This window comes from Rhododendron vialii, chromosome 1a (genome assembly GCF_030253575.1).
Source record: "Rhododendron vialii isolate Sample 1 chromosome 1a, ASM3025357v1".
NCBI classification, from domain to species: domain Eukaryota; kingdom Viridiplantae; phylum Streptophyta; class Magnoliopsida; order Ericales; family Ericaceae; genus Rhododendron; species Rhododendron vialii.
Genome location: NC_080557.1, coordinates 12,997,135 through 13,012,890, shown reverse-complemented (window position 1 = coordinate 13,012,890; position 15,756 = coordinate 12,997,135). Strand labels below are relative to the sequence as shown.

Genomic DNA, 15,756 nt, shown 5'->3' with positions numbered 1-15,756 from the left:
ACTCAATTTTTTTTTACAATTTGAAAGAACTCATTAATATCTATTGATTTGTGACAAAAGTTTTTTAGAGGACTAGGTTTGCGGTCCAATTAAACATTTATTTAGAGATGGAGGGAGTATAACACAGACACATAAAAATTCAAACTAATATACCATGTTACATTCATGGGAGCCAAGTTCAAACATGACACGAAAAAAAGACTCAATAAGAGGCAAACTCACACACAAATGTAACAAAAATGGGTTGTCTACAAAGGATATAATCTGCAAAGGGATCATTGTCCCATAAGTGTGTCCTCAATTACTCTTCTAACTATCTTGAAATTTTCTCTTCATCACTCTCCCAATACTTCGTCCTTTTTGGGAGAAAAACCAGCCTTGGTGGCACCCAAATAGAAAACCCTCTCAAGTTCGTTGAACTCTGGCAAGAGGAACCCATCTTTATCTCCACTAAATTTGCTGCTCGGGGAGAGACCAGATATGGAACAATCAGGGGAAGCCTTTTTGTTAGTCAATTCTTCCTACATATGAGCAAAAGAGATCTAGTAAGTACACACACAATAAATTCAGCAAGATAACAATCAACTAATTCAGCTTCATTGTGTAGGAAAAAAAAATGTGATTCAGGCTAATTAAATGTTCATTAACAGTCTTAACTAACATTCAAGTCAAGGCGCCATTGAGAAATAAAAATAGAATAAACAGAAGCAGTTAGCATCGTTTGATTAAACATTTAAACTTGTGTTCCCTAATTGTCTGATGTTAAAGCAATTCAATTGATTGATCATCAATAGATTGATTTCTAGGAGGTAGCCTACATATACATGTTAACACATATGAAGTAAAAACACACAAAAAAGGTATAAAAATAGGAACATATTAAAGACAAATGAAATTAATTTACCAATGAATTGGAGCTAAAGACGTGCCTGGCATAGCAAGAAGTTCTTTGTCAAGTGCATGAGGTGCATGAGCAGTTGCCACAGCTAGAAACTCTTCATCGAGATTCCGAGGAGGCATTGAATGATGACACATTTCAGGTTCTTCGACATGAGGTATTGAATGTTGGCATGCCTAGGGTTCTTGATGACATAGCATACAATCCACAGTTATTAGAGTTCTTGTGATAGTAGAATAGTCCCTCAAATTTGGTATTTTAGGAAGCACCACAACTAATGATGACTGTAAGGCATGTGAAACCATTGCTCGCTTTGGTACATTTGTAGAAATTTCTATAGATGTAGAAGTCATGCCACCTTCTAGGCATGTACGTCGGCGATGACTTGGTGTTAAAGACAGAAAGAATGTGGGCTGCCTCGGTTGAATGCATTCTCCCGCTCTCTCTCGTTCACGTTGTAAGCATTGGGCCTTTGATCTAACATTATCATTAGGTGTCTACACGGTGGATGAAATAACTTTAGATTTTATCAAGTAAGATGTTTCTAAAAGTTCAAAAATTTTAAATAGAGTTTTGATATAGAAAAGACAATAAAAATGATTGGTCCCACAAAAAAGAGAAGGAAAACTTGAAGGAATGTGTACAAAATCATACCACTTCACGTGCAGCATTTTCTATACCTCCATGCCTCGGTTGAATGCATTCTCCCACTCTCTCTCATTCACGTCATAAGCATTGGGCCTTTGATCTCACATTATCATTAGGTGCCTACACGGTAGATGAAATAACTTTAGATTTTATCAAGTAAGATGTCTCTAAAAGTTCAAAAAATTTAAATGGAGTTTTGATATAGAAAAAACAATAAAAATGATTGGTCCCACAAAAAAGAGAAGGAAAACTTGAAGGAATGTGTACAAAATCATACCACTTCACGTGCAGCATTTTCTTTACCTCCACGCCTCGGTTGATTCAATTCTCACTCATCACAGATCACAACGCCAACATTCTTTTCTCGAAGAAACCTAACCTATACATACATATATGCAACAGTAAAATGAAGAACAGTGATCAATAGAAAATGAAAAATGAAGAGTGTTTTGTTGGAAAAATGTGCTTACTTTTTGTGATAAAACCAATAATATGCAATGCAATAAAATTGAAACTCAAAACCTGGAAATTGATGGAAACAAATTGGTGATCAAGGCGAGTGTTTGTATGTGACACTCTGTACTTAAGACAGATTTCGCCCCCGCTACGGTGCTCACGGTTTGCATTGGACGACTGTCTCCCAGCACTACTTGATCGGAATCCCCTCAAAGTAGCACTTCAATTGGAGGGTCTGGCGAACCATCTTGTGTTTGTAACTCTCTCATATGAATGGACTTGAATGAAGGAAAAATTAACCTCTTAAAATGAATGAGGGAAATAATATTTATAGGTCAACTTGTAACTCTACGAAAAACCACCAAGGAAAGAGGCACATCTGTTCGTGAAGGACATGTCCGTCCACAGCAAACAAGTGCCAATGAAAAGATGCAACTCTAAAATTAATCAATTTTCATTCACACTTAAAATAAAATATTATATCCTATAATATTTTCCAACATGTTTATATTACAGTTTTCTCCAAATCACCATCCAGCATAGATTTGTTTCCCTTGGCTACACAGATAGCCTTCCCTTCCCTTTAGAAAGTTCCATTGCTCCTGGAACACAAAGCCTAGAAAATTGGAAAAAACAAACTCATAGAGATGGGAACCTAAAAACCATATTTTCCTTTCGATTGTGAATTACGTTTCTCTGATTGTGATATCTACAATGGGTTGATTCACTGAATTTCGTAGCATTTATTTAGTTAGTCATTCAGAAAAATTAAAAAAAAAAAATAGACAAACGTAGAGGTGCATCAATGGTAATAGGGGCAATGCATTAGTCACAGAATCTTTGCACCTAGAAATGTACCACTCCACGCAATGGATGGTTTCAAAGGTGAAAGCTTCTGCCTAAAGATCAACCGCTCACCCTTTTTCGAGAGTGTAAAGCTCAATCATAGACCATTTAATTAGCAAATAATGCAAAATAAACACAATTACCCCAAATAAACACATCCAAGATCATTCCCCTTCTTTAGCTCGATGACAGAAATGAACTCAATCAAACCCACCCCAAATGTAGCACTCCACGCAACTCCACCTTCCAAAATCTTAATTGCAAAGCTTCAAAACCCATAAGCTAGCAAATATGAACCCTCTAATCTAATGACAAACCACAACTCGGAAATTCAATGCAACAGCCACAAAAGGAAAAGCAAAAACAAAAAGGAGAACAATTTAGCCGACCTTGATCAAAACTAAAGACAACCCAATTCAAATTCTGAAACAGAACACTTCCATAACAATAGAAAAATCAAACCTCAATGTATTTAGGTTGGAGGCGGCATGGTGGTGAGACGAAGCCCCGGTAGGCTGCGGAGGAGGGGGTTGGAAGTCGACGGGGACGAAACTCCAGTTATTGGTGGGGGGAGCGACTTCGTTTGGATGTGAGAGAGAGAGAGATGAAATGGCACAGTGGTTTATGAAATGGCATAGTGGGATGTGCAAACCGGTGGCAACTAGGGCAAAAGTGATTTGGTGACAGCTTTGTAATATATGGGAAGAACATGGGCACTTTAATTTCTTGGGGAGAATGCATTGCCAGCCTTTTGATCAAATGAATCTTAACCCTTCAACTTTGTGTTTGTGTTTGTATGGAGGCCCACATTCTTGTGTTTTATTAGGTAGATTCCATGTATCCATACATACAGCCACTACACAGGGATCCGGGGACCCTATAGTGAGTAAAGTCACAACAAAATTATAGTGAGCATCTCAGCTATTGTCTCAACAATTAACGATCCGAATTTAAAACAAATTCTTCCATAAAAGAGTGAATTTCTTCCATGGAAGAGTAATAACATGGTTGCAGCTAGTGATACATATGAATACACATATGTGGTGAATTTTCAGTTCGAACAATACGTAATTTTCTTGTTATAAATAGAAATACGATTCCCATGTGAAGTTAGTGTGACTTTTTTTGCACGGCGAAGAGAGGTCAACAGATACTTAACCAGAATCGGTGTATTTAACCGAATCATATTAAACTTTTTTAGCCTAAGAGCATCCCCATTAATCCATCTTTCATTCCTCCTCCATATTTTAGTTTTTACTGTTTTGGAGGATGTGTTTGCTCCAACCTATTCTCCAAAACACTTTCTTTTTCTGTCTTCATTCGCGGGGGCGGGGGGTGGTGGGTGGGGGTGTGGGTGTGTGTGTTGGGTTAGAATTGATTTCCCTCAAAATGGAGGAATGAAGGAAAATTTGAAGGATTAGAGTATGGGTTGGAGATGCTAATAGGTACGAAACTGAACGAAAAAACTTTAGTCGATTTCTCTTTTCCTTCCCCTCCCTCCTCCTAGGATTTTCGCCACCCTAATGCAGAGGCGGGACGGGAGGGTTTTAAACTTTTTTTTTTTTGATCTTCGGAGGGTTTTAAACTTGATGGGTGTTTTTCCTCCCCATAAGTGACGGTCTCTTTTCTCGCTTTCCTTAGGCTCCGTTCCGCAACCTTAAAAAAGCCTTTATTTTTTAAGAAGGCAATTTCAAGCTAAAAAATAATGTGTTTACGCAAATAATTTTCTTACCAATATGGATCCTGTTTGATAGATCCCATCAAGATCTTTTATACGGTGCAAAAAAAAAAAATTATTTTTCATTTACATTATTTTTTTGTTTGAAAATGTGAAATAAACTGCTTATTTTTTAAGAAGATTTCTGGAACGGGGCCCTAATTCCTTATGTCTAGGAAGGTCTTTTTTCTTTCAATCTCAGATCGATTTGAGAGTTTTTTGGTGTTGTTCCTTTTTTTTCATTTATCTCAGCTTCTCCTTCGTCATCAGGGTGCCGCTTTGAATTTCGACAACGGCAGCAGTGATGGTCCTTTGGCAGCTGTTGTGGTTCGATCTCCTTCGTCATCAAGGTGCCGCTTTGAATTTCGATAATGGCGGCAGTGATGGTCCTTTGGCAGCGATGGTGGTTCGATGACAAATCAGATCGGTTAGATCAGCTTTTCCATCAATTCATATTTTCGGTTGCAAAAAACTGGAAGTGGAAGTTGTCATCGAAGATATTCGCCGAGGAGTTGATCGGTTAGGATTTGTGATTTTGTTCTTATTCGTAGAGTAGATACTCACACTTTGGCAACTTTATGTTTGCGAGGTTCTGGTATTCGTACTTGGAAAACAAGACCTCCTGGTTAGTTATTGAATCCTCTGTGAAACGAAAAATCATCATCTTCGATGTACTACTATGGTTTTTTCTTAATGAATGAAAGTATCCTACCATGTTTTTAAAAAAAAAAAAAAACGAATCGTATTTTTCTCAAGAGAAATGAATGGTCAAACTCTTATCATCCATCTTTGTTAAAAACATATGTGATTCAATCAGCCTTTAGTAATTTCTGATCATCTTGAATTTGGCCATGGGTAATTCTAATGTTGAAGTCAACAAAATGAAAGGCTAGACTGTTATATAAGATCATGGTGGCTCTCGTCTTTAGTATTGCAAATGAGCTGAACAGCTTGAAGTCATCCTACATCATATGTATAGGTTGTCCGATTCATAGTTTGCTAAATTTCAAGCCGTAAAAGAAGTAATTGAAGACTTACTATGCCATTGATGTCTGGAACCTCCCCAAGAATTGCCGCTATAAGGGTCGATTTACCCGAGCCAACCTCTCCACATACAGCTATCTTCTCACCACAATGAACCACAAAGTTTATATCATTTAGAGTTGGCTTTAAAGAGCTAGAATCCCATGAAATTCTGGTGGTACTAATAGATATAGCCTGGTTAAGTCCCTCCGCATCGCGCGTTTTCTTGGCATATCTATTCTGCAATTCAGGTGCATTGAGAAACTTCATGATTCGAGAGAACGAAACCTTTGCTTCAATAAACACTGCCCCAACATCAAGGATCATTCTTATGGGCTCCTGAAGAATGCGGAAAGCCACAAGAAATGTGAACACGTACATTACTGGCATTGATAGGAATCCATATAGTACCCTTTTCTTGTGACAAGACTGCTAACAAATTGTTTGATTCTTCTCTCCTTGCCTTTTCTACCGCATTCTTGAAATGAGTCTCCCAATCATATAATTTAAAGGCTTTCATGTTCGTCAGTGCCTCTGCCATAGCCTTAAGCCTGTCTTGTGCCAGCATAAGCTTTGCCAAATACTTATGCTGTAATTTGGCTGCGGGATAATTAGCCATCACTACCACCGCTGCAATAGCTGCAGGCCCCATAGCATAGTATACGATAAAAAAACCAAGGCAGATCTGAAGGCCTATTGTCCATGTCTGATGGATCCACTACGGGAATTCGCCTATTCTATAAGCATCCACCATGACATAATTTGTTATTAGACCAGGAGAATGGTTTCTCTTAGCAGCGTTTGAGAAGTTTAGTTGTGACCGAGTCGTTCCATGTCAAAAATATATTTATAAAACCTTAGAATTAACTACTACTCCGTAGAATAGTGGTCAAGACCGAGTATCATTCCAACGGAGACAGTATGGCTGAGTTACGACAAATTCGATTAATTTTTAAATTAATTCGGGCAAAAGGAAGTTTGGTTGTTTGAAATTGGAGAATCTATTAAACTAAGAGAATAAATTAAATGGAAAGTTGGTAACGATCAGAGAGAAAATCTAGGGTTCGAATCCACCTCGACCGCGTAACTCCAACATGCATAGGCGAGATTAATTATTCGAATCAGAAGGGATTGTTATTAGGGCTTGCAAACCTTAACAATAATCATCTAGAAAATAATTGAGTTGTTAAAAGGTATAAATTATCCCATAGCACGGACCGTCTCAGAAGTACGGTCTAACCGCCTAACGGCATGGCCCGTCTTACGAGTATAATCTATCTCAGAACTCCAACCACAAACAATGAAAACCATTGTATAACTCATATTTGAAAACATGCATACAAATACTCAATAGATTAAAACCATCAAAATCATTCCATTCAATTGAAACAGAAAGGGTTTAGTTATACAATCGATCCGAATAATAAATCTAAAACCCATACATAAAATAGAATTACTTGGTGCGAAGTTTCATCTTCCCCCTAGACGAGGGGTTTAGCCGGCCATGGAGAAGAAAGATGCGATTGAGATCGAAGAACGAATGAAGAACATGGAGTCCTGTTTTATGCGCAGCCCTGTTCGGAAATAATTCGTCACAGTTTGGTCTCCTAAGCGTCCTCCGTTCTCTGTTATTCGAGCAGCCGTCTCTCTCCTGTGATAATCTAGGTCTCCTCCTTTTATACCCCACTGTCATACCTTTCTTGTACATGCACCGAATAATTGCATAAGGAAATAAGAATCCTTTTCTCTAGCCAACAAAATTCCTAATACAACTTGGGCCCACCACCTAATTAATTGTATTGTTTTGTTTTGTAAGCCAACGTGGATGACAGGAGTGCAATTCATAATACCAATTATATTGGTATTCTATTTGCTCCACCGAATAAATGTTAGCCCATTGTAATACCTTCCAATTTGCACGTTTTTGCACAATTGGTTTCCAATGCCTACAAACACCACAAAATGCTAAAATATATCAAGTAACAATGTAAACGGACCGACAAAGCGTAAATTAGGCGGATTAAATGAGTGCTTTTTAGCACGTATATCAAGTTGCTTCTGATAAATTGCTGCAGTTAGCAAGGACCTTATTTGGAGCCCAATAAGTCTAGTTCTAAAGCTCCATTGCCACTCTGACAGTGATTCGAAGCATTTCCCAAGGAAGAGGCATGCAGTGAGTACATACCCTCGTATTTAAACGTTTCTTTTCCTTCGGCTACCAAAATGAAAGCTCTCAGAAACAACGGGCCAGTAGCCAGTGTGAGTACCTTGATAAACGCAAAAAACCCAGAAACTAAAATAGCTTTCAACTGCCAGAGAAATACTGAACGTTCTTGCATTCAAACTCGTGTAGTGTTATAATTTAATTTCTAGGTAACAAGCATTACTGAAATTACAGAGGTAGTACGGGCCTTCAAAGGAGACCTATCTCTATCGGATCTCAACTAAGGCAGAAGACCAAGACACAGCAAGGTCTACGTTTCTCATACTAGCTCAGACTACGACATGAGCCAATACAACGAGGAGATGAAGAAATTCAGGAAGATGGCTTTGGGAAGCCAAGAGTATGGGGCTAGCAGCGAGTACAGCAACTCCACTAGTGTTGAGTAGGGAAGGCCAACTGACCCCTAGAGAAATGGAGATAGGAAAGATGAAGCCAGACAGTCGACATTTCAATTTCAGTTGTTCGTGAATTTAATTGCAGAGTGGCATGCCTTGTGTTTATAGACATTTCAATGTGAGCTTTGTTTTGGTTGTTCAGAGTTGTTGAGAAGTGTTGTTTAACTTGGTTGAGTTCAAATTGACAGTTGGATTGGAATCTGAGTGAAGAAAGATGAAATCCAAGCTGCTTTTGGATCGATTTATTTATTCCTGTGTTGTTTCTTATTGCGGAACTTTAATAATTGGGCCGTAAGGCTTGTTTGGTTTCAAATAATTCTTTGTGGGTTTGATTTAAGCCTAATTTATTTCTAGATCATTGTGACGTCTCAACATCGGAAGGTTGGACAAAGAATGTGGATGGAAGATCTACACCACATTTTTTGGATGAAATGTTGACGTTCAAGTCAGGACATGGTGAAAGATCTACAACACATTTTTTGGATGAAATGTTGAGGTTCAAGTCAGGACATGGTGATTTCGTTCGAAAAGTCAGTACATCGGGATGGTGTTGTAGCTTGCTCTCTTACTCCCTAAGTCCAAGTACAAAACAAGGGAATCAGTTAGTCCCTACTAGCTGATTTTTAGGGCGCATTCCGATGACTAAGTCAGTAGAGATGGAAAAAGTACGTAATCCTTAGGTAGCTAGTTATGGTACAACTTTCTAGGGTGTCACACTCCAAAATGGGAAGTGACCGGCCATGAACCACAAGACTGAAACTCGTAGAACATGCAGCCTAAAAAGAAATTTGATTAAAAACCAAGGCAATGAACCAATATACAGTCAACCATTTTTTTTATTAAGAACAACTCCAACCAATTAAGTTCAACAAAAAGTATGGGGCACAACCATCCCATGAACCAACCAATATCCAGTGATCCAACAATAATAAAAAGGAGTTGTTATCTGACAATTGTTTCGCATGCGGAAGCGATTTATTAAAATAAAACTAAGATTAGACACCCTAAGGAGGTCAAACAAAAGAATCCCCGAGGTGCCGCCAGAGTCCTTGCCTAACTCCCCAACTTGCCTGAAAGAGAAGTTGGAATAAATCCGTCAGTTGACCGAGCTTAGTAAATAGCAAGTATGTATATTAAATAAAGTTGAAAATGGAGATTAAAATAATTTACCATTAAATCAAAATTTGGTATACAGGGCGTCCAACAGAAAAATAAATTAATCAATGAAGCATTTAACCAATAAACATTCTTAGTGGCGATCACAATATTAACTCCATCAACAATAGGGAACCACAATCAAACAGTACTATGGCCAAAATAAATCTCATCAAAATTGGATCCAATATTGAACTCAGAATCACCAGGGTTGGCAGCCCTGTGATACTTTTCCCTAAGACGATCTCGCGAAAGAAAGCCGTTGAGCATTGGGGTCACCGACCTAACACGGTCTTTTCCCCAATGGCCAGGGTCACTGTAACGACCCTGACCCGCTCCTGAAGGTCTTGGTCATAACAAAGCGCCGGTGAAACCATCACCAAGCACTACTACAATATTGCTAAAAGATGACGCTTGAAAAAATGAAAAGATGTCACTTTTTTTAAAAAATGTAATTAAAAAGATTACAATAAGTAAATGATGTCAGCCAATCAAAAAACTGTAATCTAATATATTTATGATGTCACTTCTCAAAATAATGACATAAATTCTCTCTGAAAGATGATGCTTGAAAAAATGAAAAGATGTCACTTTTCAAAAAAAACGTAATTAAAAATATTACAATAAGTAAATAATGTCAATTAATCAAAAAACTGTGATCTAATATATTTATGATGTCACTTTTCAAAATAATGACATAAATTCTCTTCTTTTTTTTAATGTCAGTTTATCATTACAACCGACATTGAAAGAATGAAATTCACTTTTAGAGAAAACGGCACCGTATTCAGGGTCGCGCGCAGTATGCCAAATTCTAATCCCACCCAAAATAAAACCTCTCAGCTTCCACGATCTCTGCAGATAAAAAAAAAAAAGCTTCCACGATCTCTCTCTCTCAACCAACCCTACAAGCGGCGTTGCTTTGGAGTCTCAAATCAAGACACTTGACATCGTTAAGTGGTGGTGGACGCTCGTCGATCACTGTGATATTCGCCGTTGATTGATCTTGGTCACCACTTGCCCTGTCGTTGCTTTGGTCACCGATTGACTCGAGATCAAACAGGTATACAAACCCACGTCTTTGTATCGTTATGGGCGAGTAATTTTGTGTATACTGTGTCGTTTGTTGAGAAAAGTAAGGCATGGCCTTTTGTTGGGTGTCAATTTATTTCTAGGTTTTGTTTGGATGCAATATTTCATAGGGTTTTTCTTAATCTAGAATTGTACAACGGGGGGTTTTGCCAAGGTTTGTAGCCAAATCTATTTGACCGCTCAGTTACGTACTCGTAATTAACCACACGAGGTGGTAGCTTGGGGTTTACTTCCACAGGTTCGCATAAGATGTAGGTATTGGATCAACCTCTGTACCAAGTTGAGTTGAATTTTTTATTTGACTTTCGAATGAGAATGAGAATGAGAATAGCTGAATTTCTAGGTGAGTATCCATTCGCATTACAGGTGTTTGATAATATACTCATGTCATTCTATCCTCTGTAAAATCAAATCGTTTAGGTGAGTATCCATTCGCATTACAGGTGTTTGATAATATGCTTGTGCCCATCTATGCTTTGTAATTAAGCCATAGATTGACACAACAGGCCACATAAACAGAGAAGGGAATCAATCTAGCCTTGCCTTTATGGAAAGTTATCTGCCTTTAACTCTGAACTTAATTAGTTCTGAGACTAAATGGTGGTTGGTTATTTGAGTAATCCTTAATGGAGTTACTGATGATGCAGTTTTAGTTTCAGTATCTTAAACCTAACCAATCAACTTCAATTTTTCTGAAGTAGCAATTAGTGACTTTTCCGGTCTTGGTTGTGTTAGTTGGCAGAGATATCCAGGTGATCACTGTTGTTGAAGAGCTCCATTCGATCCAAATACACTTCTTGGGTAAGCATAACTATTTTTCATTGTTATTTTTGTCTTGCTGTTTTTTTCTCGAACCATTTCAAATATGTTTGTACTTGAGCGGCAACATTGTGTCTTTCAAGATTTGTTCATAAATATAACATGACTAGCGGATTGCCCATGTCTAAAGACACTCGCAATATTAATTTTGTATGCTTAGACATTTTGTAAACATTCATTCTGTTTATGATATAAATTTCTTAAATAATTCCTCTTGGGTTAGGGGCAATCTTCTCATGCTAAGGTTTCATTATCTACATGTTTCATTTTTTCTGTTCAGCCCTTGGAATATACTATGTAATCTTTACTTCCCTTTTTGACTTTGATTTGCTTGGATACACTTAACTGCAGTAAAAATCGACAAAGAGACCATTATTGGGAAACAAATATCTTAACCTTCTTTTGGTTGAAAACTGACACTATGAACTGCAAAATGAGAGTATACATGAGTGCAGATGAAATATCTAAACCTTGTCTTTGTTAAAATCAATCTATCTCTTCATTTATGCAAATTCATATGCATCTCTCTTGTAAGTTGTGATTTAATCATATTGTTTTCTACTTGTATAGTTACAATGCGCATGATAAGATACATCACTACCCGACATTTGTTTGGAGGATGGCACCAAGGTACAAAGTCCCATCTTTATAGTTTATTTCTTTTCAGTTTAGCTAAGGTTCGCTTACGTTTGCATCCTAACTGGATTGATGGTAATGTGGTATTTATCTTGATTGTTGTCTTGGTGACGTGAGTTTAGTCATGTGTTTTCTCCTTTGTTGTTGCTATAGTTTGTTTTTTCTTTTATGATCATGGCGCATGTTTGCTTTTCTTGGTGTTGTCTGGTTTGCTTTTCGATACATGTCAGTACCTTAAACATTTTTCGTTTTTGGCTTAGGTTTGGGGCACTTCCATTTCTCTTTAGCAATAGTGAGGTATCCTAAGGTATTTTTTCTCACTTTGATACATTCATGTTTAATTTGTTCTTAATTGGATATACCGTTTGCAGATTATTACTTAATGATCTCTTGCAGGTTATTGAGAAAAAAACCTAACAAGAAAGTGAACTTTGAGAGTTAGACTTGAGTGGATCAAATTCGTCCTTAAAAAGGTGACTTCTACATGATCTCTCTCTCTCTCTCTCTCTCTCTCTCTCTCTCTCTCTCTCTCTCTCTCTCTGTTTTGAGTAAAGAAGTTTTTAATGGTTCTAATTATTTGTTTGATTGTGACAATTTGACATCTTATTTGGTATAAAGGCAAATCCTATGTGTTGTTGAAGTCTGCAGCTATGGCTTTGTGATAGGTACTTCCAAGTTCTTGGAAGGTTCATTTAAGTATGACTTATGTGCAACTCTTAGATATGTGCAACTCTTTCTAAAAGTATGTTTGTTATTTGGTTTTGCAGTACAGGCTTCAAATGACAGTGCCAATAGGAGCAAATGATTGTTTGGAGCACTTGCAGTGGGCGTGTTACCTTAATTACCTTACTTGTTAGAGTGATTTTTTTGTTGGTGTAGTTTTCCAGTTCTCAGAGTTGTATTTTCTGTTGTGGGGGGTGGGTTAGAAGAAATGTTATGTAACGAATTAATAGAGCATATTTTAGTTTTTTAGTTATCAATGTATACTTCTTTATTCATTAGTGGATGCTTTCATCTTTTTAATTGTTTTTAATGATTCTGAGCTGAAATTAGAATCATGAATTTTTTTTTAGGATAAAAGATAGAAAAGATGACAGTTTAAAACTGTCATCTTTGATTTTTTAATTTCACTTCAACGACGTCATCTTTTTGATAGATGACAGTTTTAAAACACTTTAACGACGTTTTACAATTGTCATCTTTTACTTTTAATTACGTTTAAAAGGTGTCATTTTTATGGATATTAATGTCAGTTTCAAACTGTCATCTTAAGATTCAGACTTTTAATGACAGCTCCATAGATGACAGTTTCAAAACTGTCATCTTTCACGTTTAATGACACTTTTAAACTGACATCATTTACGATTATTGTAGTAGTGAAGGCCATATCATATATTCAACTTCTCAAAAATTATAATTAGAAAGAACAAGAGTGCTTAACTAACGGAAGCATATTCTGAGCAATCTAATTAAATAACTACTTATATTGACAAAGGGCTAAGAATTTCCCAAGCACACCCCAGAGCTGTGCTTAATTAAGAGGTTTAGCAAGCTACTTACAATGATTACAGAGTTTAACAAGTAATCTAAACACATCTCCTGTCTATAAAATAACCATAAGACCCGACTCCACAAAACAAATGTCACGCCATCTAACTCTTCAATTCTTGAAAGGTGGAGAAAATACATAAGCTAATGCTCGTATGAGTGACCAATACATATTTTACATGCTCTCCACGGACAATGCAAAATAATTTGATAGTATTTTAAAGCAAAGAACTCAAATCCATAAGCCAAATATAATGCACATTCCGCTATTCAAAATTCAAAAGCTACCAGGCGTCCCTGGTAGTGGATAAGCCAGAGGTCTACGCATTATCCCAAAACACACACGAACCTCAAACACCCTTGCTAGCAATTAAGTCATCCCCTAGGAAGACCGGACGTTGGGAATGCCATTAAATAGATTCGCAAATATTTCACAAATAGGTCCACCTTCCATTGTTATTCCATAGAGTACACAATTTATAAAACTTGTTCAAGTAAGCTCATTAAGGGAAACGAGTTCAAAATCATGTAATTTAGGTATTAAATCACTCACCTTGATTCGAGCTTTCACACAAGTACCCTACATAAACATACAAGACAATTATAATTAAGATTCAATGAAATACATTTAAATTTCTAAATACTCTCATTAGATCATCCCCTGTAGCTTAACTAAATGTCCCACCTAGTAGAAAGTCAGAACCTAACAAAACTCCAAAATTGGTACGTGTCCTAGAACCAGCCTGTGGTATTTTGGCTATATTATTTGATAGGATTGGAATTAGATGCTGGGACCACCTCCATTGGAAAGTAGACTTTCGGGGCATTAGTCTCAATATAAAATTTACCCCAATTGGAGTCCGGATGACAAAGATATGCTTATCCGAAGTTGGGACTGTAATCTGTCTTGTTCTGCGATTTTCCCTAATTTCCGAACCTAACTCTTCAAAACTCATATCAAAGTCATACCAAAGCTTCATTAAAACACACCCAAACTTGTAGTTATCAAGAGCTACTCCTAACCCAAGCAAATCATGTTTCAAGCAAGTCTAAACCACCAAATTCAAAGGAATTAAAATCAGATTTCTTAAGTCTCTAGGGATTCAACCCAAAACCTAATCCATGAGATCCACCACCCTCAATTACTTGAAGAACCTGGAACTATTAACCAAAGTATGGAATTGAACTACCTAGAACTTGAAATTCATCAACTAAAACATGGAATTTACGTATTGAATCTTCAATTAATCCACTCACAAGCTCCCTCTGATTTCCCTCTCCTTCTCCTCCTCTTCTTCTTCTACTTCCTGCTCTTGCCGAATACTCCATATCTCTCTCTCTCTCTCAAAAGGTGGAGATAGGAACGAAGTGGAATGAATAACACGTATGGTTCCTCTTCTTGTTTTATTAGGCTCTTAGGAATATTATCGGGTGTGCGTGTGCTCATGGGTTATCATATGCTCCTCCCTTAAGAATGAATAGATTTAAGTCACTGGCTCACGTAATTAATCAAGGCACAACACTGGGTCATATTCCAAGCACCACTAAGGTCAAGGGTATTACAGTCACCAACATGAAGAGAAATAATTTTTCTGGAGTTTCGAAATAAATGTTCCCATTAATATCCATGCACCAAGTTCTCACCAAGAAAAATATTTACAATTGATCTCAGAAAATTCATCGCATGCCAATTTATAGAACTTATAAACAGTTTGAGTCTCCGAATAACATTCATATAAATTTCTGAAGAAAATACTTTTAAGGGACACATGGATCTTTCGAAAATAGGTAACGTATTTAACTACTCACCTGAGTCCAAAAGTAATGCAATCGAACGCACAAAAAGATGCCAACCTGAATAAAAGAACAAAGCACAAAATGACTAACTATGCAAATATACACTTTGTAGATACAGAATACCACTTCCTATCAAAATAAAACTTAGCCTAATCCTAACTACTACCCTCTGTAATCACCACCACTAAAACCAAACTCCATGCCTCCAACCACGAGCACACACCACTGTCTAATAGCATTAAAAGAAAATACCTTCTAGTGAAACTTGTACAAAACCAAAACTATATATCCAAGTCTACTGCCACCATCAATTATTAAAATCATTCCACAGAAGTACTCCTAACACTAGCAATTCCCATACCACGACAACAGTGATCACCACCGTACACGACGTCCAATATAATATTAACCCGTTGCCACACACACGACACACTCTCACCCACCAACTCACTCCATCCATATCAAACGGCAGTGGAAAGTAATGGAAACATTAAAGACAAGA

The 15,756-nt window shown here is 37.2% G+C and overlaps 2 long non-coding RNA genes across 2 annotated transcripts; one reads left to right on the top strand and one right to left on the bottom strand.

Moving 5' to 3' along the window:
• Window positions 1–9,015: 9,015 nt before the first annotated feature.
• LOC131302794 (uncharacterized) lies at window positions 9,016–15,715 on the bottom strand. The gene is made up of 2 exons (XR_009191903.1): window positions 15,267–15,715; window positions 9,016–9,277 (listed from the first exon to the last, which is right to left on the bottom strand). It is a non-coding gene; the product is annotated as an uncharacterized LOC131302794 (long non-coding RNA).
• LOC131302774 (uncharacterized) lies at window positions 10,636–12,406 on the top strand. The gene is made up of 4 exons (XR_009191900.1): window positions 10,636–11,255; window positions 11,844–11,903; window positions 12,170–12,216; window positions 12,306–12,406. It is a non-coding gene; the product is annotated as an uncharacterized LOC131302774 (long non-coding RNA).
• Window positions 15,716–15,756: the final 41 nt, after the last annotated feature.